Raw genomic sequence first — 24,119 nt, 5'->3', positions numbered from 1 at the left:
TTCCTGTCAGTCACCCTGCTGTGTCAATCACTAAGCTTCATGCCTTCTGAACTAGCCCAAAAACCCATTTTTCTAAAGTTTTATGCATCAGCGCGTCTGTTTGAAAAATATCCGCGATTACTGGCGCTCCATAGTGTATTCAATGCGCTGATAGCTCGGAAGGACATCACTTTTCCGCGCTGGTCGCCAGCGCGCCTTTCCCATGTGCTTCCGCGCTGACATGACTGTCCCAGTTATGTAGACGCGGCGACATCGCGTCAGTTTCCTCATTATCCGCGCTGATCCAGTTTGGGCGAATTTGTTCAAACAACCAGCCTTCCAGATAACTCCAGGCTTGGTTGTTAGCTTTGTGAATGTCGACTCCCTTCTATGGCATGACTGTTCGACCCTTTGCAAACCGTTTCTCTCAAAGATAAGCTCATCCTTCCACCCTTTTAGGAGACTCCTCCTCCTATATAAACTTCCACCATTACCATGAGCAGCTAGTTAGACTTAGCCTGGAATAGCTTGGATTGTACAGAGCTTATAGTGCTCAGATTGCTGCTATAGGTGTGGTGTGCTAGGTGTGGAAGTGATTGATTGCTTAGGGAAGGTTGTTTTGTGCTATTTGTGTGAGAGAGAGAGTTGTTTGTCTTGGGAGAATCATCCTCAAAGGTGAATGCTTGAGATACATGCTGACTGGCCCCTCTTGAGAAGGTTACCGACGTCAGAACATTTGGTTGTACTCTTCTCTATTCTGATTAATAATAGATGACTGCTATTATTGTTCCATTCTCATTTGTCTACACAATGGTTAAATGTGAATTACATCTTTTCTGACTGACGTATGGTTGCTTTTACTAGATTTCACGCTTGTGTTTGTTTCCCCTTCGTGTGTGCAGGTATCTATTTGCGGAGATCGCGGAGGATCGTGACCAGCCGAAGCGGAGGAGCGAAGGCAACATCTCTTCGTCAAACGACAAGCGCAGGAATCCAAGTAGGTGCTCTTTACCTCTTGTTTAATTGTAATTAGGAACATGCGTAGCAGCATTGTGTGATTGTTGCTAGACCCCTGCTGGGCTAGTAGGGATCGCCTCTACCCGTAGAGGGGATTTACCTCTCCAACAATTTGGCGACTCCACTGGGGATCAGCCTTTTTGTCTCTTGAGTCCACTTTTGTGTTTGGCTTTGATTGATCTCTTTTCGAGTTTTGGGATTGTCTCTTTTGCTTATGAACTTTCTGGGCGTTTCTGGGAAGCATCTTTATTGTTAAAAAGCTCTTGCCTTTGGTTTGGGAAGTTTTTAGTTTGGCCTTGCTTGTTTTTGCGCTCAGCGCGTTTTAATTCCAAACAGTCGCGCTGACATCGCGACCCTGTTTTTGGGTTTTCTTTGCATCGCGCCTGTACGTCTAATAGTCGCGCTGACCTCGTTTTCAGAGACAGCGCGCTTTATTCGTGTCCTTCCGCGCTGGCATCGCGCCGCCGCTTCTTTGTGTTTCTTGTCATCGCGTCTGTGTGTTTTCTTTCCGCGCTGACCTCGTTTTTCTGAGACAGCGCGCTTTATTCCTGTCTTTCCGCGCTGACGTCGCAAAGTTGCTACAGGCCTCCCCCTGTCAGCGCCGAGTTGCTGAAGGCTACTCGCGCTGACCCTGTAAAACTCATTTTTGACCAAATTGGCCTCCTGAACCTCTTGCTGTGACTTTCCCCTCTTCTCTCCTCCTGCCTGATGACTTGTTTTTCATTGTTTGAACTCTGAACTGCTTGATTGCGGAGCTTGTTTCCATAAGGTTTCGTTTTTGCTCGGTTTTAAGTTTGCAAATACCTTCCCTTTTTTGCTTTTGCTGCTTGGTTTGTGTTCCCATCATCGCTTTTGCAATTGCTGGATTGTGTTGTGTCTCTAGTTGACTGGTTGTGACTCTCGTCCTTCGGGTGTTTGCTTTTTTCTATTGATTTCGCACTCTAGCTCTAGGACATCTAGAGGCCGTGTGTGTGTCAAGCCTGCCGTAGGGAGCTTGTTTGCTTGTTCGACCAGCCGAGTTCAGATCTGTTCATGCACTTGTTCAGTGATTGTTGGAGTGTTTTGGATTGTGTTTCCGAGTGGTTTCTTTTCGCTTCCTCCTTGCTTGCAATCCTTGCTTGTCTTACAGAGCTTAGATCACATAGCTCGTGCAGACCTTTGTTTTCCTTTGATTTGGAAGCTTTGGTTGAATGTTTTGGGAACTTTGTGTGCTTTCATTAAGTAGTTTACTTGGTGTTCCGGTTCCTCCAAATTATTTCAAATGCTTTGTGTCACTGAAAGAAAATCAAACTAGTAGCTTTGCTTTTGAAAATTGAAAAGGAAAAGAACATTTCATTGATTTGCATCTTCAAAAGAAAAGTTTCCTTTCCTCGCTTTAGTTGCATTAAGTTGCTTGTTTGCTTGTACTTGTTTTGTTTGGTAGAAAATTTCTTGCCCTCTCGTAGCTAGAATTCATCGAACAAAGCGGAATTCTTTGGCATATAGATTGCATCTAAGTAATTGTGAGCGAACATACGATAGAGCTTGAAATCGAAACTTAATCTCAAGATCAACTATAAAATGAACCAAATGAATCTAAAAACGCATTGGAACTAAACGCAAATATCTAGAGGTCTAGGTTAGAGACGTGTTCCGGCGTCTTTAAACATAGTCACTGTTGTTTCACATTAGGTTGGGTGATTCCTCCTTCTGTGACTCGATAGTGGTCTAACACGGACTGCGCTCCCACGTACCGTCGCGTATATAGGGAGACCCCACTAGGCTTTTATCCTTTATCCATAGGAAGCCGAGTCGGCCGCCCTACGATTCGCAATGCAGTGAACACAGCATTCACGAAGATTGACCACCCGTACCCTAAAAAGTATTCTGTGGTTTTGCGAAAAGTTTGGCACACCCTCTACCTAGAATTCCAGAGCAGTCACTTTTGATCCTTTTCGGACTCCCTAAACGAAAAGGTGCCTGTGAGCGTCTTGTCACTTCGTGCTCATTAAACATTCGAAGGAGACTGGAGTCATCTTTTCGTCCTTTTCTCGACTCCTGAAACATGAAAAGGTCAAGTTTGGTTCTTGTGTCTTAAAATTAATTTGGCCACGATAACATCACCTATTTTAGATCTTGTGTGCGATAGTTTTGAGTAGGGTTTTATCGTTAGTTTCCTTTAGGTTTTCTAAGGGGTCTGGTCATCCTGGCTGATCCATCAACTCCCGGTCAAAGTGATCAAGGTTCTCCGTCCTCTGTTGCTCCAGAGGTACCAGTTGTAAGCGGTACTCTTCCCATCGTTCCGAGTATCCGGCCTATCAACGTACGTGCCCCAGGCGACGAAGATTACATAGAGGATTGGAATCCCATCTGGGAGCCCGATTATACCCCCCGTACCCCTCGTACCCCTCTCGGTATGTCGTCTCCAATGTCTGCTTCCCACATGGATGAGGCAGCTTCCAGCACCGGTGAGACACCCGTGGTCACAGACATCGAGACCCCGATCCCGGCTTCCTCTCCCCTCCCTCCACGATACCAATCATTGAGGGATAGGTATGCCGCTAGAACAACTTCTACGACTATATGGGATCCTAGTCTTGCTGCTTCCACTGGGCCTTTTGTTTCGCAACCCCTTAGTACACCCCTTACGACAGGGCTTAACACGCCCGTCACCTCAGTTCCCACTCAACCTACTGTCTGTGTAGCACGTTCGACTCCGGTCGTCAGTGCTGTACCGGTTTCCTCGTCTGAAATCCCTCAAGCTGGTTCCTTTGTTGGTGGAATTCCAGGATCAGGGCCGTATGATGCTTATGGGGAACCCATAACGAACCCGGATTACGAAGGTCCCTTCTTTTTCTATGATGAAAACGGTGAGTTCCTTGAGAGCGTCCCAGGCCTCCCTCATCGCCCTTTCGAAGAAAACGAGGAACCCTTGAATATCACGTACGATTACGCTACTCATATGTTCAAAGGGAACCGGGATCCTCCCAGGCAGCCCATAGGACCACCCAATCAAGGCCAGCCATTCTACGTGCAAACCCCCCAGGGGCAACCACTTTATGGCCCGCCTGACCCAGGACAATCTGGGGGCCCACAAGGTCAACCTTACCAGGAACAACCCATGGGCATTGGAGGTCCGCCATATCCATATCAAAATCAACCCACTGGACAACCAGAGCAACCTTCTTTTCAACAAGGCCAACTCGGTTTCCAGCAAGGGTACCCTCCTGGACAAACTGGCTCAGTTTACAACCCTCCAAATCAACCAGTAGTCCAGCAAGGGTATCCTCTTGGGCAGGGTGGACAACCCTATGTACAACAGGGCCAACCTACCGCCCAGTCTGGTCAATTCCCCGGGCAGGGTGGACAACCCTATGTTCAACAGGGCCAACCCACCCCTCAAATCACGAATCCTTCTGCACAAGGGGGGCAACCTGCTACGCAGCAAGCCCAACCCTCTTCTCAATTTGGTCACACTGGGGGACAAACGGGCCAACCGTCTATACAGTCGAATCAACCCGGTGTCCACCCTCATCGCCAAACTGGACAAGCTGGCCAACCTCGGCGTCAACCAGCTATCCAGCCGATTCGACCATCCGTTCCGCAAAGACAACCCTTGGTGGCACATGGACAACCTGGAGCCCAGCAAGGCTATCCTGCTGGCTAACCAGGTCCATCTCGAATCCGACCAAGTCAACCTTCGGGACATATGGTTCAACCCCAGCCGGTTCAAGGACATTACTCTGGGCCTCAAACTCAAACAGGTTATCAACCTTCATACCAAACACAGCCTGCCTACCAGGCTCCGTATGGGACCCAGCAGTCATCTGGCTACCAGCCACCCCAGGGGCAAAATCAGTATGCTCCTTATCAAAATTATCAGCAGCCACAGGCCACTCCTTATCAAAATTATCAATATGCTCAACCTGTCGGGCAAGCTGCTAATACTTAGGGAGCTGGGGGGCAGACACAGGGGCAGCCGTTCGCATATGGCCAAAATCCATACGGACAAAACTCCTACGGACAAACTCCCTATGCGCCAGGTCCTTTTGGACCAGGTCCATCGGGACAAAATTCCTACGCGTCGGGTCCTTTTGGGCCGGGCCCGTCCGGACAAAGTTCGTGGGGGCAACCCCAATCTGGGTGGAACCCTAATGTCGCCTCGAATCCGCAGCCACAGATGTCCTTCAACCCGCAGCTACCATTTTTGGCAACGTTGGAACTACCTGATGTGTCCAAGTTAACAAATGACCCTATCTTGCATAATCCATATTGGCCACCGGTTCCAACCAAAATACCAGGTGACTGTCCAAAGTTCGACGGCAAAGCCGGAGAGGATCCTCAGGCCCATGTAATGACTTATCACCTTTGGTGCTCATCTAACTTATGGCTTGATGATTCTATCCGACTTCGCCTCTTCCAGAGGACCCTCACTGGTTCAGCTGCTAAATGGTACATCGAGCTCAATCGCGGCATGTTTTCTGATTTTAACTCGTTGGCTATGGCCTTTTTAACTCATTTTCAGTTACCCATTCGGTACGAGACTGGGACTCATCTTCTCACGTCTCTAAAATAGGATACGACAACGCACATCTCCGATCATATACATGAATGGAGAAGGCGTCGTCACTTGATTAAATTTTGGATCCCTGATCAACTCCTGACCGACTGGTTTACCACGTCCTTTGTCCCTAAAATTGCCAAAGATATCGCAATGGGGGCGTGTGTAACTGAGGAGCAAGCAATCGCGCGAGCTCAATACCTGGACTTAGTGTATTCTCAGTCAGGTACCTTGTATGAGTATTTGCCAGATGCCCCGAGACACGGACAACCCAAAGCTCCACCAAAGCCTTCTGTTGATGGAGTTATCGGTTCCGTAAACTCATCATCTAAGAAATCGACCGCGAACCCTGGGAAGCAGAAACAAAATGCCTCTAACGAGAATGCTTCTCAGAGCCAATCTATTCCTGGGAATACCTCCGAGGTAAATGCCGTTCAGTCCACCGCGGCAGACAAATCCTCGAAAGGCAAAAAGAAAGGGAAGGCCAAAGATAAATCTGGACAGCCTAAGCAGAACCCTCCTAAACCTCCCTCCGAGGAAGGAGCCAAACGGAAGCCTAAGTATCCTTGTCTCATTTGCGAAGAGGATCACTACACCAAGGATTGCCCCAGGCGGTCCGAGGTTAGTCGGCTTTTGAAAGGTGCTCCAGGGTCCCCTGCCGTACTTAAAGAGCCTTTCCCGTCCCAGCAAACGCATCAGGTGGCAGATCCTTCTCAATCCTCTTCCTCGTTCGGTTCTCAGGTGTTCATGGCTGGAACCATTCCCATCCATGTTACAACTCGAGCGAAAGATTATCCATCTTCAGCCGGGAAGGAGCTGGAAGTTCCCTCCAGCGCTCCTCCGTCCAGTTCTGGTCCTCTTCACATCGAAAGGCCCAGCACCGAGACGATCCCCCGACCCCCTCCCAAAGGTGTACTCAGGAAGTCATCTTATAATCCCAATGCTCGTGCTGCACAACATTATAGCATTGTCGAGGACTTAGCTCAGGCTCCGTCTGCTATGTCCGCATTAGAAGTCCTCCAGAGCTGCCCCTCTCAGAGGAAGTCCCTGCTATCAGCAATTGGTGGCATAGACCCGACAGATTCGGATTTAATCTCTTTTGATCTCGAGGGTTTTACGCAGAGATTGCCTCACCAGGTGGCCTTCCTTATACAGGTTCTCATCAATGGCAAAACGATCCATCGTACGGTCATTGATGAAGGTGCCTCAACCTGCATCATGTTGGTTGCTTGTTGGAAGGCTATTGGTTCCCCTGCTCTGAGCCAGTCTCCTACCACCCTAGAGGCTTTCGATGGAAGAGAATCTCGTCCATATGGTATCCTCCCGCGATTGCCTATCTCTTTAGAAGGGAAAACGGTAGAGGTCGAGGTTGAAGTCGTTGACGCTAATCTCACTTACAACCTCCTCCTTGGACGAAGTTGGACATATGCCATGCATTCCGTGGCTTCCTCTTTGTTCCGTGTCGTTCGCTTTCCCCATCAAGGGAAAATCGTTACAGTGGACCAGCTGTCCTTTTTCGCTTCCTCTTCTGAAGGGAATGTGCCATTCGTAGAGCATACCTCCAAATCGCTAGTGAGTGTGGGTGCTGGATTATTTAAAGATCCCTCCCTGATGGGAGTCTTTCCCCTCCCACCTCCAAATCTCGCCTCCGTTAACATGATCTCAGTGCGTTCCGATCCATGGGTTCTCCCTCCCTTGAATCAGGAAGACTCTTGGGGCGAGATGATGCCGTTGAGTCCCGCCGAGCTCAACTACATCGAGATAGTCGCTGCGTCGGCTCCACCTCCCGAACCTGCTTTTCCAAGCAGCGTTCCCGATTCATATGACTGCTTCCCTTGGATGGGAGGAGAGGCCACTTCGGATCCCCTGAAGGAATCATTTCCCTCCGACGAGGCTATCATTGAGACTATGTCTCCTGAGGAGCTCCCTTGGTCAGATTACCACCATCGCTCTTCGTTTCTCCCTCCTCATTCGGAAATGGCCACATGTCTCGAGCGGTTTGCTTCATGTGTCCCATCTATCCCTCTCCAAACGCCTGTTCAGTTGTATCAAGTGTCTTCGGAAGGAAACATGGGTAACATTACGCAAACTCTGGCTATCGACATCTCTGTCAAAACAGGGGTTGTCGAAAATATTCATATTGGAGTCACATGCACTCCTGAGGAAATTCAACTTTACACTGATTTATTTCGTGAATTCCGTGACGTTTTCGCATGGTCTTACGAGGAAATGCCCGGCATTGACCCCAGTATCGTGGAGCACGAAATCCCTACTTATCCCGGCGCTAAGCCTGTTCGTCAGCGTTTACGCCCAGTGCACCCTCGAAAGGCTGCAGCCATCAAGGCCGAAGTTGAAAAACTCCTTCGAGCTGGTTTCATCTATGCCATTCCTCTCACGGAATGGGTATCTAATATAGTCCCTGTGAATAAAAAACAGGGTACTATTCGGGTTTGTGTTGACTATCGCGACATCAATCGCGCCTGTCCAAAAGATAACTTTCCTACGCCGTTTATTGATCAGCTTATCGACGATTGCGCAGGAAGCGAAATTTATTCATTTATGGACGGCTTCTCTGGTTACAACCAGATCAACATAGCCCCCGCAGACCAGCACAAGACTGCTTTCATTTGTCCTTGGGGCACCTTCGCTTACAAGAAGCTACCTTTCGGTCTCAAAAATGCCGGTGCCACTTTCCAGCGTGCGATGTCGTATGCTTTTCATGATATCCGACACATCGTACAACCTTACCTGGATGACCTACCAGCTCATTCAGCTAAACGTCAAGACCATCCATCTCATTTACGCGAAATCTTTCTCCGCTGTCGACACTACCATATTCGACTCAATCCGCATAAGTGTGTCTTCTGCGTAGAATCTGGCCGACTGCTCGGGTTTATCGTCTCCCGGGAAGGTATCCGTCTGGATCCCCTTAAGGTCGAGGCCATTTTGAATCTTCCTCCCCCTGCCTCTCTACAGCAGTTACAGAGCCTGCAGGGGAAAGCCAATTTTCTCAGACGATTCATCCCAAATTATGCCGAGGTGGCTAAGGGTTTCACGCGATTATTGAAGCGAGACACGCCCTTTCGCTGGGACGCTATCGCTCAGCAATCTTTTGAGCGTCTTAAAGACCTTCTGGTCTCAGCTCCGCTCCTAAGACCTCCAAATTACCACCGTGACTACACCCTTTATTTGGCCGCCGCCGATACCACCATCGGCATGGTTTTAGTGCAAGACGACGATGATGGCACCGAGCATGTTGTATATTATCTCAGCCGCAACCTTCTGGATACGGAAACTCGCTATGCATACGTCGAGAAGTTGGCATTGGCAGCTGTCTGTGTCGTCCAACGTTTCCATCATTACATCCTGTTGCGCACGACGACTGTGATCTCTGATTGCAACCCCATGACCTATATTTTGTCACGTCAGTTGCTGGGGGGCAAATACTCAAAGTGGATCGTAATCCTCCAAGATTTCGACTTGGAATTCACTGCAGCCAAGTCTAAGAAATCACTGGTCTTCGCCGAACTACTCTGCTCCTTACCATCTCAGTCTACACCATCTCGTTCAGAGGAACATATTCCGGATGAAACGCTATTTCTCATCAGCACTCTCGACCCATGGTACGGGGACATTATCGTATATTTACAAACGTCTTCGTTTCGTCCCAACACATCGAAAGATGCTCGACGACGAATTCGTCACCAAGCTCAACCATACCGCATTTTGGGCGATACCCTGTACCGCCTCGGCGTCGATTCTGTTCTTCGCCGATGCTTAACCCTTGAGGAGGCTGAGAGAGTCTTGAATGACTGCCACTCCGGCGCTTGTGGTGGCCATATGTCTGGATATGCTACCACTCAGAAGATCCTCCGTGCTGGTTATTTCTGGCCTTCTATTTTCAAGGATTGCATCCTTGCTGTACGTGCATGTCACGAATGCCAGGTTTACCACCGGAAGATGCGTGCACCTGTTGCACCACTGCACCCTGTCGTAACCGTAGGTCCATTTGCAAAATGGGGCATCGATTATACGTCCTGTAACCCTCGTTCGGCCGGGGGGCATGGGTACATTATCGTTGCTGTGGACTATTTCACCAAGTGGGCCGAAGCGATGCCTACATTAAACGAAGACGGTTACACCGCGGCGCAGTTTTTATTCAATCATATTATCACTCGTTTCGGAGTCCCTCAGGCTATTGTTACAGATCATGGAAAGCATTTCCGAAATCATATGATGACGGAGCTAACAACCCAACTAGGCTTGCGCCAAGATAGTTCGACACCGTACTATCCGCAATCTAACGGCCAAGTTGAAGCCGTGAACAAAGTCTTGATCACTATGCTTCAGCGCACCGTCAATACGCACAAGTCTAACTGGCACCTTATGCTTTTCCCAGCCTTGTGGGCCTACCGGACTTCTGTGAAGGATGCCACCGGTTTCACCCCTTTCCAGTTGGTTTATGGACTGGAGGCTACCCTTCCCGTCGAATGCGAGATTCCTTCATTAAAATTAGCTGTCGAGTTACTCCCCAACACCACTCCGGTGGAGGAACGGCTTCTTTACCTAGAACGGTTAGATGAGACTCGTCGTTTGGCTTCTCTGGCTATCGAAGCGCAGAAAAAGAGAGTCAAGGCTCACTTCGACCAGAATATCCATCCGCGTTCCTTTGTTGAGGGAGATTTAGTACTGCTCTACGATCAAGCTAAGGATAAGCTGGGGGCAGGGAAACTCGAATCTATGTGGTTAGGTCCCTACATCGTGAAAAGAGTTTTACAAAAAGGCGCATATGAGTTGATTGATTATGAAGGAAATCCTCTTGACAAGCCCCGCAACGGGCTGTATCTGAAGAAATATTATGCATAACTTCGCGCACTCACTTTGTATATACGTGTGTTTTGTGTGTTGTGCATGTTTTCATTTTGCCTTGGTGTGCAAGCGTGTTTTCCTCTTATTGTGTTTTCTTCTTCTTGTGCAGATGTCTAGCGCACCTTATGTTGGTTTCGCTGATGGCGCCTGCCGTAGTACTTGTAATTTGTCATCTGCGGCATGGGTGATCTACGATCCTCACGGAGAATTGTTAGACCTTCAGGGGGTCTGCCTAGGTCATACCACTAACAACGTTGCCGAATACAGCGCTGTAATTGAATTACTTGCCGAAGCGGTTGACCTTGGCATTCGAGAACTAGTGGTGAACCTGGACTCCCAGCTAGTTGTCCATCAACTCAACGGGCGATATTCCGTCAGAGACCAGCGCATATTAAGGATGTACCTACGTGTAAGATTGTTGGAACGGAACTTTGATTACATTACTTATCAACACATTCCGAGACGATTAAATACGTTGACCGACGCATTGGCAAATCATGTGTTAGATAGACATTTGCGTAACAGATAAACATCATGCAAGAAGACATAGAAAGCATAATAAAGTTAAGCATATGTAAATAAATCATTTCAAGCATAGTTTGCATATAGGTGCTTTTAAGCTTGCATCAAAAAATATAAAATCCATGGGTCATGTGTCGTGCAAATTCATACATAAGATCACAATTGTATTGAATAAATGCATAACATAAACAAAACATCATCACATGTAACAATGATCCATCCAAAAACCGGTATGTATATATATATATATCGTGTGGCGCACTAAGGCGCTCAAAAATAAGTGTATATGTCCAAAAATCAGTATGTCTGAGTCATGAGTCTCAAAATAACAGTGGAAATAAAGCCTAAGCGACTATTCGGCTGGATGATGCTCTCTGTAGTACACAGCTGCTCGTGCCACCCGCCTCAGAAGGCGGTGCACCCTGGGTTGCACCCCCACTGTATGGATCTGATGCTCTATGGGGACCTCCTCGACCCCCTGGTAGTCAGGCACCCCCTCCAGCAACCCCTCAAGGTTGCGAGCCACGGTCTCTGACGTATCAACCCCTGGAGGGGCTAAGGCCAGGACCCCAGCTCCTTGTCCTTCTCTCCGTGCCGTGGCAGCCAGGCCAATCGGTCTAGTAGGCCCCACATCTGCATACCATGACATTTGTTAAAGACATGTACATAAAAAATCCAAAAACATTAAAAAATTCAAAAGTCAAAGTGTTATACCTGCATCATCCCACTGTTCACCTGGGGGCAGTGCCAGATCAGGGTCATTGCGGAAATCCATGCCCGCATATGGCCAGTCCTCCACAAAGATCTCCTGCTGATCCAGCCAGTCTCGGAAAAATGCTCCCCAGCTATGTGGCCGGCCGCCACCTCCGCGTGGCATGATTCGAGCCCATCGTGAGGCCCTCGTCTTCCGAGGATCCCTGGGAGCATCCACGGCCATCGTCTGCAGCCGCATGGCTGGCACTCGCTCTAGAATGAGCGGGACTAAGATGGACCCGTAGCCGAACTGTTTCGTCTCCCCGCGACGACAGTTGCTCAGCTGCCTCTTCATGTTATTGGTCACTGCTGTGCACCAATCAAACACTGTAGGCTCAAGGCAATCGAGAGCTAACAAGAGATGAGTCTTTGAGGCCTCGTGGTTGGCCATACTACCCGCTGCCCGGGTCACCATGAACAGAATGGTGCGAAGCACTATGTTTCCCACTGTGGGGATTGCTACTTTCCCACTTCGCGCTTTCTCAGCCTCCGGACATACCCGAGCCATCAGATCATCTAGCGTGCCGCCGCTAGGTCGCTGCCCCTCTATGATGGGCCTCGCACCTCGGCGTGACAGCCCGGTCAAAAAGAAGATATCCATGTGGTCAAATTCGATATCCTGGCCCCGGATAGTGAATTTCATATCCACCGGGTTCCATGCCCTGATCAGTAGCTCGAGAAGATCATGCTGAGCTCTTAGGCGAGGTGTGAGGAAAAATTTCATAAAACCGCAAGCCCGCATGGCATTGCAGCAATCCACATTTGCCCAAGCAGCAATATCTTCGACATCGTGCACTCTTTCCTGCCATTGGAAAGCCATTACGTCCTGCAGAAACCATGAAAAGAAATTAGAAGTGCTGCCATTGGAATTTTTACGTCCAAATTAAAACTAAATAATTTTTTCCGCGCCAGCGCGGCTGTTTTAAAAACAGACGCGCTGGCCATGACAGCCCTTTGTTAATTTTCGAGGTCAGCGCGGAAGAACACGGGTTTTCCGCGCTGACCCGAAGTTGGCTGCGTTTTGTCCTAATTCGGCCAGCGCGGACCCGCGTGGGATATCCGCGCTGACCGAGAGCGCATCCATGCACCAAGAATTCGCCCGATTGGGCGAATTCGACCGCTAAAATTCTACCAAAAACGACCAAAATGCAGGGCAAGAGAGCGAGGACCTACCTGGAAGAAGCGGTTCGAGAAATGGTGTCCGTACGGGCTGGAAATCACTCCGTCAACTTTCTGGCTTCTCCACGTCCTTCACATCCAGAAATGGTAAAATGGTAAAAATGAGTTTTCACCCTCTTCTATTTATAGCAAAAACTCATAAAATTGTCATATTTTTGGGTTTTTGCCATCTTTTGCCATAAATTTAGCCCTAGTTTTGTCAAATACATGTTTTAATATGTTTTTTACTCATATCGAATGGATTTATGCGGGTAGTGCTCTTGTGCAGGTTAGTATAAACGGTGGAAATCATCATGGTTCTGAAATCGCTTGGTCCCAAATATGTCGTCTTTAAGCTCTTTTCCGACATTAAACAAGAGAAGATAGCCGAGTCTCCTTTCAGCTCATTAAAAGGAACGAGAGGCGGTCATTTTAAGCTCTTTTTCGGACCGTGTAACTTAAAAAGATTGCCGGGTGTTTGTCGTTTCGCACTCGTTATAGGCCCTAAAACGACGTGTTTTCGACCGCTTTTTTACTTTTTCGGGTCAAAAGCACTATTTACGAAAAGTACTCCTCGATCGTAATGGTCGGGCGGTTCTTTCGAGCATTGTTTTATACTTTTTCGGGCTCGAGAGACACAACTGTACGAAAAAGGACCCCCCTGGAGTCTTCTTTTCTGCTGTCTTTTCAGGCTCTCTAAACAAGAAAAGACGCCGAGTTTTTCCTTTGTCAGGCTCGTTAAACACTTGATGACATCGGGTATTGTCGAGATGACACTCTTCAAGCATATGCTATCCCCGTCAAGCTTGTCATCCAAAAATAACCGGGGTACCTGCCAGAAATGGTGGGGAAAATGGAACTGTAATCGTAGTCGTGTCGGCAGTATGTCGCTCTTGAACATGGCACTCTTTTGCTTCGTGTCTGGGTGGGACCATCTCGTCTTGTTTTTCACTGGCCTCCGTGGGTTTGGGTTATCCTATTCGACCTCTCATCTGCCCATTGCCATCATCACTATACCCTTTGCTCATTTGATGTCAAATACTGCCAAACCCGCCATAGTGCCGCCGATATGTTCAAGAGAAGTTGACCTCTGTGATAATACAGCCTCATCTGCTATCTCACACAAATCATTTTTCCTCTGTCTCGCGTCGATGATGTGGGAAACATTATGGCCCACCTTCGATCAAGGTCCCTTCCTGTCGACTTCAGCTCATTATCCGGGAAGGTGACTTAGAGACTCCCTTCAGGTGCCTTAGAGCCTGCATGCCTCAATGGCAGGTTCTTCGTGTTCGACGAGAGGTTTTCATTATTGGCCTCCGATCGAATGATTCCGTGGATGTTCGACAACAGCTCATTGATTCACATGCCGCGGATTGTACCTATAGTACCTTGAGGGCCATTGTCATTATTGGTGGTACCTCTCGCGTCTGTTAACAGTTTTCATCATTGACTGGTAATCAGACGATGTTCATGCATGTTCGACTTCAACTCATGTATTCACATGCTTGAACTTGTACTTTGTTCGGATCGGGACGGAGCGCAAGACCCTGGATCCCTGTCTGTTGTGGGCCAGGTTGCGATTTTGTGGATGATCATTACATGACTCATTGATGGATGGCTGCGCCCATACCTGAGTCTTCATGGATGGCTGCGACCATACCTTGTCATTATTATGGTCTCTTTAGCTGGGTGGCTGCGTCCATTCCACAGACCTTTTCGCATGTCTTTGTGGATGGCTGCGCCCATGCCTAGACTGCATGTACTTGATTATCAGAGATATTTCGGTCCTTCCTGGTGGTGTTCCAGTTCGGCGTGTGTTGTAAAGCATTTCACCCCTCCCACTCTCTCGGTCTTCATGCTTTAGGGGGCATCTGTTACACAGTAATTTGTCACTGCCTTCCTGTCAGTCACCCTGCTGTGTCAATCACTAAGCTTCATGCCTTCTGAACTAGCCCAGAAACCCATTTTTCTAAAGTTTTATGCATCAGCGCGTCTGTTTGAAAAATATCCGCGATTACTGGCGCTCCATAGTGTATTCAATGCGCTGACAGCTCGGAAGGACATCACTTTTCCGCGCTGGTCGCCAGCGCGCCTTTCCCATGTGCTTCCGCGCTGACATGACTGTCCCAGTTATGTAGACGCGGCGACATCGCGTCAGTTTCCTCATTATCCACGCTGATCCAGTTTGGGCGAATTTGTTCAAACAACCAGCCTTCCAGATAACTCTAGGCTTGGTTGTTAGCTTTGTGAATGTCGACTCCCTTCTATGGCATGACTGTTCGACCCTTTGCAAACCGTTTCTCTCAAAGATAAGCTCATCCTTCCACCCTTTTAGGAGACTCCTCCTCCTATATAAACTTCCACCATTACCATGAGCAGCTAGTTAGACTTAGCCTGGAATAGCTTGGATTGTACAGAGCTTATAGTGCTCAGATTGCTGCTATAGGTGTGGTGTGCTAGGTGTGGAAGTGATTGATTGCTTAGGGAAGGTTGTTTTGTGCTATTTGTGTGAGAGAGAGAGTTGTTTGTCTTGGGAGAATCATCCTCAAAGGTGAATGCTTGAGATACATGCTGACTGGCCCCTCTTGAGAAGGTTACCGACGTCAGAACATTTGGTTGTACTCTTCTCTATTCTGATTAATAATAGATGACTGCTATTATTGTTCCATTCTCATTTGTCTACACAATGGTTAAATGTGAATTACATCTTTTCTGACTGACGTATGGTTGCTTTTACTAGATTTCACGCTTGTGTTTGTTTCCCCTTCGTGTGTGCAGGTATCTATTCGCGGAGATCGCGGAGGATCGTGACCAGCCGAAGCGGAGGAGCGAAGGCAACATCTCTTCGTCAAACGACAAGCGCAGGAATCCAAGTAGGTGCTCTTTACCTCTTGTTTAATTGTAATTAGGAACATGCGTAGCAGCATTGTGTGATTGTTGCTAGACCCCTGCTGGGCTAGTAGGGATCGCCTCTACCCGTAGAGGGGATTTACCTCTCCAACAATAACAATAGTGGGCTTCTATGGGGCACAATAGTAACAATATGGGCACTACATGGGTACATCAATATAATAAGGGGGTTGTACTAATAACAATAAGGGGTTACACTAGTAGTATATGGGCCTAACATAACCTCTAAGGATCCTAACACCTTCATGTTTGAATTTGTTGTTGTTTGTAGGACCTATGAATATACCTCTCATGAGAAGAAGTTAAGGTTATTCCCCTCTACCCTTAAAGATGCAACCTTGCGCTAGTTTATGGGTGTTGGGCACAAGATCCCCCCAAGGCAAGTTTTTGGGGCTTAAAGCCCAAGTTTTGACTAAGTCTGATGTAAAGACTCCACGATTTGTGGGCGCGGAGCGTGAAGTTGTAATTGAGTCATAGGGTTGTCTGCCCTTACTTTTGTAATATAATGTCGGCTTGAGAGTTCTACCCATGGTCTGCAGACCATGGGATTGTATAAATAGAGCAAGGCTCTAAGTGTAAAGAGACATCAAATGGAATGGAAGGAAGATAGAAGATATAATGAGGAAGAATTGAGTCTAAAGTGTAAAGTTGTGTCTTTGGGTCGTAGAGTAGGAGAAGGCTCTGCAGTTGAGTGCGCAGAGGCCTAGTAGTCCGCAGTTGAGTGCGCAGACCCCTACCGTTGAGTGCGCAGGGTAGGTTGAGTCTGTAACTGATTGAAGCATTAATAAAGAGAAGTTTTACATTATTTTTATGTATCATTTCCTATTTTATGCATTGAAGTATAATGGGTATGAATTGCAAGTTTACTATTTATTTGCTGCGAGAAATTATATGAATATGTTAAATAAGTGAATATAAGATAAAGTATCTATTTACACAAGGATAAATAACTGTTATAAGAAGATAAATAAGATCCACAGTGTAACTTGGGGAAATAGCGTAGATCGTTGCGAAAGATCCACAACCCCTAGTTATGGTTGGCGAAGGCGAATATAACAAGGCACGAAGGTCTCGCAGGTCAGGAAAGTGCACGAAGTAACCTGTGCAAAGGTATTCACAGTTGGACTAAATCAACCCCTCAGACATCTCAAGGGTGCGGAAACTTGGTTCCAGAATCCCCCCATACTGCTTCACGTGAGACCTCAGTCCGCACTCCGTGGACTGCTTCCGAAAGAGCCAATAGTATAGGGAATTGTTTGGCTAAATAACTCCGAACCTAGGTCAGGCCCCATCAAGCCAAAAAATGGTTCCGTTTCTGGGATCAGAATTTGCATAGAGATGTCTGATGTCGTGTCATTGGAATCCAACTAAGAAAGAAATTGAAGGTTGGTTGGACTGGAGAATTCACGAGTTTGCGGCACAGGAGAACATGAATCCGCAACTATCAAAGGAAGAGTGGTTAGACTGCTACCTGTACACAGAGATCCACGAAATTTTCTTTGCATCTTTCCCTACTGAGCTGTACGAGTGGATCGTGAAGCTAGCAGATAGCCAAGGAAGGTGGAAACTCGACAATCCTATTGTGTGGACCCCAGAGTTGGTGCACAGATTAGAAGCATCAGAGGATAAGATCGCGCACGCTATTGATCACTGGCTCGATCAGATTATAGGAGGATTCATTACTGAGTTCATGGTAGATACTTCAGTCAGCTATAGTGAGGCAGAGCGATGCTTTCTCAAAGGACCACGAGGTAAGTACGTAAAGTCTCTGAATACTTGGATTAAAATTTTATTGTGTGAAAAGAGGGTTATGCAATTACCTTGATGTCTAGAGCTACACGAAGTGGAAAAACCTATAGAAACGAAGGAGGTAAGGGACTAGAGAATAGCCCTTTGATTTCACCTCCGCGAAGGGATGGGGAAGAGCTCGCGAAGGTCTCACCGAGAAGTGCGATCAATTTGATAAGGCAGAGGCTTCCGTGCATACCACCCCCACCCACGCCACCACTAGCTTCACTGCCTTCACCCCCATCTTCGCCTGTACCACCTCCGCCACCATCGCGAGTCAATATGGGAAGTGCAATAAATTTGCCCGTGTTCAAGGGAGTAGGAAATGAAGATCTGAAACAGTTTTGGTTTGTGATAAGAGCTGTATGGGAAGCATAGGGAGTTATAGATGATAATATAAAGAAAGCGACACTGGTCAATGCTCTGTAGGATCACGCGTTGACCTGGTATATTAAGCATTATAATGACAATCCGAATGCGGGGATCGCAGATATCCAAATTGCGCTGAACATAGAATTTAGCAGGCCGAAGTCAGAGGCGCATAGAATTTAGCAGGCCGAAGTCAAAGGTGCAGTCGATCATCGGATTCAAAGAGATCACAATGTTACCAGGCGAGACTCCTTGGGAGTTGGATCAGAGACTAAAGTGCACAATTCGCAAAACTAATATGACTTTGGCGGATGGACAACACCGTGAATGGTTTGTAGCATCACTAATGCCGCATTTGAGGAACACGTTGTCGCAACAGAGGTTAACAACCCAGGTAGATGCCTTGGAGATTGTGATGAGACTGCATGAGAACTCGATACAGGATCCTAACCTCAGAGTTCAGCAGATCCACGTGCAGTTGAAAACTTATGCCTTGAGATGCAGAGTCTAAAACAGGACAGAACAACTTGCCCGAAAGTGCGCGAAGAAGTATGGTGCATAAAATGCAAGGGTCAGGGACATGACAAGGACAACTGCCCAACGTTCGTGAATTACCTCACGGGAGGAGGGCCGATTCCGTTAAGACCAGAGGCACAAGCAGGACCTAGTGCGGCGCTTGATTTGTGGTGCGCGATTTGTCAAATAGGAGGAAAGAATGCTATGAACAAGTGTCATTTGTTACAGAAGTACCCACAGAATTCGCAACGATTGTTTTGTAATTTTTGTAGATCGGCTCGACACAATTAGTGCACCTGTAGAAGCTATGAGATGATGATGGATAGGACTCCCACCTACAGAGTTCATGCTAAAACACGGCCCCTTGACCAGAACGTAGGAGTGGTGTGAACCGGATTTCAGGGGCACAGACGAGGCCAAGGTGGAGGAGGACCTGGAAGAGGTCGCGAACAGCTGATATGTTAAAATTGCGGGGGGGGGGGGGGGGGGGGGGGGGGGGGCGGCAGGACATTATGCCCGTGATTGTACGAATCCAACGTGTCCATCATGTCTGTATTGTACCTTGTTTGATCATGAGACGGAGGATTTTCCCACACTAATAGCTAGGCTACGCGACAAGGGAGCGCTCCAACCTCCCCCGACTCAGAACCTGTAGATGATGAGGTCTGAGCCGCGTGAGGAAGATCCAAATGTGAACATTGTGCTTCGAAGTGGAATTACGATAGGAGATGATAAAGGCAAACAGCCTGAAGATAGTACTTGGGTTCACAAGGCTCTGACGAAAGAACCAAAGTTTGATTTGGAGCGCGCTAAGGAAACCTTCATGGAAGCTAGGAAGAGCTTCGCTGATGCCTCCACTTCAGGAAGCAAAGATAGATCAGAGCCAGAAATGGACCCATCTATGCTTACGACGTTCCTAGAAACATGCATGAAGCTAATGCGCGATAGTAAGGCTGTAAATGTATTGCAGGAACTCATTAACAGATGCGTTGGGACCGTGCCAGGGGAGACGCGCGTAGTTCAGAAGATTGGAAAGCATGCGACGAGGACGGGAAGAGAAATGAGGTTGACCATGTAGATTGGAGAATATGAGATGGACCAAGTAATTCTGGACCTAGGATCAGACGCGAATGTTCTGCCGAAGCAGACATGGGAGCGCATGGGAAGGCCTATGCTACCATGGTCTCCTATCCAACTGTGAATGGAAAACCAACAAAAGATAAGACCTATGGGGAGATTGCAGGGAATCATCATGGATATTTAAGGGGAAAGCACACTAGTAGACTTTGAAGTGATAGATATTGTTGATGACAATAATCCCTACCCCGCGCTCTTAGGAATCGATTGGGCCACTGACAATGAACGGGGTGATTAATATGAAGAAGTGCAAGATGATTTTTGAGAAAATGTCTCTACTCGTAGTCATACCTTTAGACCTTGCGGAAGGATTGCGCTACACAGAGATGGTGCGCGACTATGAAAGTGATGATGATTTGGACTACATCTACAAGATAACCGCGCGAGAGAAAAATTGGGTAAATCCTACCGCGGATGGACGGATCTCATGGGAGCCTGAAAGCTCCTGTACATTAGATTCTGATGAGGAGATAGAGCGATGGTAGAATCGGTTGCACAAGGTGACCACGCTGAATTGTAATATGATGACAAGATCGTTGCGCTACATATTGACAGAAGTAAGGGATCTACCTACTTATGATGGGTTAAGTGAGGTAGATGTTTTCTTAAACAGATTTGAAAGGGAGGTGTCGGAACAACAACGTTTCGAGGCTTTGAAGTGGGTACTGTGAGCTACGCCCGCGAGGTGGTAGGGTACGCACTAAGGAAGCTTTAAGGATTGACGCGAATGTAGGAGAATGATGTGCATGCATTTTGGGAAGCCTTAGATGTGACTAATAGATAAATACAATGTCCAGGATGGTCCGCGCGCACATTTGTCCAAGTGGGTATAGGCATATGGAAAACAACTTGTGCGGATGCACATGGACATTGCGTTGGGAAACACGGTCAATAAGCATGTGTTGGGGGGGGGGGAATTGTGCGAATGGTCCCTCAAGTTGGAACGACAGAGTATGGAAAGAACGAGTGTGCAGAAGGTTACCCACACAAAAGCCTTTACCGAAGTGTGTGAAGCACTGAACATGGTATATAACACGCAGCGAAGTGATTTAGACTTGTGCGTACCAGCACTATTATGGGCCTATAAGACAACGTGCAAGAAACATACGGAACAAATGCCTCCTAGGTTGGCCTATGGAGCAACTGCTGTAATCCTAATAGAGTATATTATGCCTAGTCTATGCATAGTAGCGCCCATGGATATGATGGTTCACGGAGCCTTGGAAGAAGGGATTACACATCTGAAGGAAGAAGAACGTTTGGGACCTAAGGAAGAAATCCGACAGGGTGATCTTAGGCTCCAAGAAATCATGAAAGAAAGAGTGCGGTTAAGGGAGAAAATTGCTCTGGTGGAAGCAGAGGTCAAGAAGCTTGAGGAAGAAATAAAGAAGGATTTTCTCGATAAGAAAACTGTGGTGATAAAACAGGGTGTGCATGATTACATTGAAAAATTTGGGGACTACCGCCGAAAGTTGATCAACTTGATGCCCTAGTTTGGACTGTATATTACTAGAGGGATCACCGATGATGGCTGATGCAGATGGTGAAGTGCACGATGCAGACAATCAAGTTAAAAAATGGGCTCTTTCCAGGAAAAGTGATTGATGGTCAGTTAAAGCCGTATACAGGTGGCACGACCACCTAACTAGTTGTGGGAAGCATAGTCTTAGCGCTCCAGGTAGTTGAAAGGAAGTGCAGGACTATAAACTACTATGCCGGAGAGCTGCATGATGTCAGGGCTACGCGCAGGAGCAAAGTGTCACGGGGTCCACGACAGTGCAAGGGTGGTTGCGTTGCCACATGGGTTGGCTGAAAAGTGACTGTTGTAGTCACTATTCACGATGTGATGCTTGACTTGAGACCAAATGGGGTAGGTGGCAGGCATTTAAGAAAAGCTTTATGGGCAAGATTTGGGAAAATATGCTGCCAAGGGAGCATTAATGGACCGGATTTGGGGGGAACGGTCGAATTTGAATTCAAAAGGTGCTATAAATTGCAAAGGGCTGCCCAACAAACAACACTTGGTCATTTGCGAATTGAGCTGTCATGCACCCAGAGTATTCTGAACTGAGACCTGTTTAACCTGTTGAGAGCGTTGTTTGAGCACCCGCTGGAGTAGTTGAGAGATTTTTGGACAAACAGAATGGTAGCATCTGAAGAAGCTAGAGAAATCAGAAAAATGATCGCCAAAGAGGCCGCATAGGCCATGATAGTAGAAGATGCCCCTGAGAATGTTGGGATAGTTGTGGAAATCCCTAAATCACCGCGCATGCTGAGGCCCAAGAAAGATAAGCAGCCCATGATTCCAGTGCGCATGTCCCCTCGAAACTTGCTGAGAACTAAATTGACCATGGAGGAAAAAGGGAAAGCGGTTAATTTGGAAACCGATGAGGAGGAGGAAGATCTTGAGGACATCCTGATTGAAGAGGATGAGGACAAAGACATGGAGGAAGAAACCGAGGGCGTGCACCCTCCAACCAGGTTGCTAGTGTATGTTCCTCTGTGGAAGGAGAAGGCAAAGGTGCCCAAGGACCTCGATGAGAGCAAGAGCTCTCTGCAGACTCCACTCCTACCAGATGATACCATTTTTGAAGGAGCACACTTGGGATGGGTGCCGAGTTTGAAGTTCAAAGATTGGGATCTCACCAACCATGAGAAATTCCCTCACTTGGAGACTGCACAACTCATGAAGCTGAAGCAAAACAATACAGTGGGAGCCATAGATTTGGAGTTGCGCAAGTGGTTATGTGGAGTCAAAAAGGCGGGGTTGTTGAACTTGCTTTGGGTGCCACATTACCATCGCACCCCAATGACTATCTTCGCCATCGGGCAGTTGCTCTGCTTGGTGCATGGTGGGTGTTTGTGGCTGGAGGAGCCCATCCCCATCATGGACCACCTAATCCATAGAATTACCCGACTCCCTTGTAAAGGGGAAGACCTAGCAAACATTTCAGAGGGTAAAATCAGTGATTTAGCCGTCGCGGAGGCCATGAAAAAGCAATACAAGCTAAAGAAGAAAAAGAGGAGCTATGCGATCTCCAGTATCAATAACAAAGTAGTAAGAGTTGTGACTCAGATACTGGCGGGTAAGGTCATGCGGAAGTGTTACGTGGATGAGGTGCCTACACCGGTGGTTGCACTTGTAGAGCAGTGCATAAAGGGGGTCTAGTTTAACTGGTCCGAATTCTTGTGAAAGGAGTTCCTGAAGAATTACCACGAGGCACAGGAACAGGGGAAACCTTCCACTATGCATGGCTTCTGCTGTCCATAGTACTAGTGGCTGGGGAATTGCCTGAGGATAGCCAGTTCCCCACAATTGCAAGGGATCTCTAGGAGGACGCGAAGTACGCATCGCTGTGGGCCACTAAAGACACACACCAGATCTGAGACAGTAAAATATTTTGGGTGTTCATGTAGATGGATTAACCGCAAGCTGCAATTATCGCCCACTATCTACAACAACTTACAAAGTTTCGTGGAGTTCAAGGCGGACTTCCACCACGTCTACATCAAGGTACGCAAGGACCCCAAAAAGAAGTGGAATTAGCTCCCATACATGGCCATGGATGATGTTAGCTTTGATGTACTTGAGGCTGTTGGGTTGTGTTATATTCTTTCCATGACTAGCCCACGTAGTTAACCGGGGGGTTAGAGGGGGGGGGGGGGGGGGGGGGGGGAGCCCCCCTTTGTTGTACCGATTATGTAGCGGGGGGGTTCACAAGGGGGTTTGAGGCATACCCGTAACCCCACTTTATGTGGTTTGGGGCAACGCCCCGAAAAATGTTGGTTTTGGACCCTATGTTAGGTTGGGCGAACCCATCTATGGTTTTGTGCATGATTTTCGCACGTTTTTTTGGACGCGATGGTTTTCGGTCCATGGTATTTGACGCGATGGTTTTTGGTCCATGGTATTGGATGCTTCGGCATGCATAAATATGTATTATAACATTGAAAGGAACATAATGAAAAGTCAAGCTGGTAGTCTCGGTTTTGGGATCCAGGGGAAATCTCTGTGTATATGTGTTTTATGTGTTTTAGAATTCATATGCAGGTAATTTCTATACGGGGTTAAAACCTACATTTGGTATCAGAGCTGTTTTGGCTTCAAGGCAACGCCTTTGTTGCTGAGGGGTTTCACTCGGGCTTGTGGTAGACCTTGTTAAGTGGGAGATCTATGAGATCGATTCTGGTGGTGAAAGAAGATGGTGAGCGGTGGAAAGATAGAGATCGAGAAATTTAATGGTTAGAGTTTTGAGTTGTGGAAACTCAAGATGGAGGATATGTTAGTGGATAAAGATCAGTGGATCGCGGTAGATCTTGGTACTAAACTAACAGGAGTGACCGATGAAGAATGAAAGAAGTTGGATCGGAAGGCAAAGAGCACAATATGATTGTGTGTATTGCTGAATGTATCAGGGGAAGATACGACAAAGGCTTTGTGGGACAAGTTAGGGACTTTGTACCAATCTAAGTCTCTGGTGAATAAACTGTTCCTGCGAAAAAAGCTGTATAACCTGAGGATGAAAGATGGAGACTCGGTGACAGAGCATCTGAATGCATT

The sequence above is a fragment of the Pinus tabuliformis genome, chromosome 5_1 (assembly GCF_031772625.1).
Source record: "Pinus tabuliformis cultivar Carrire ecotype Pingquan chromosome 5_1, CPIR1, whole genome shotgun sequence".
NCBI lineage: Eukaryota > Viridiplantae > Streptophyta > Pinopsida > Pinales > Pinaceae > Pinus > Pinus tabuliformis.
Note: the sequence above shows the minus strand (reverse complement) of the source record.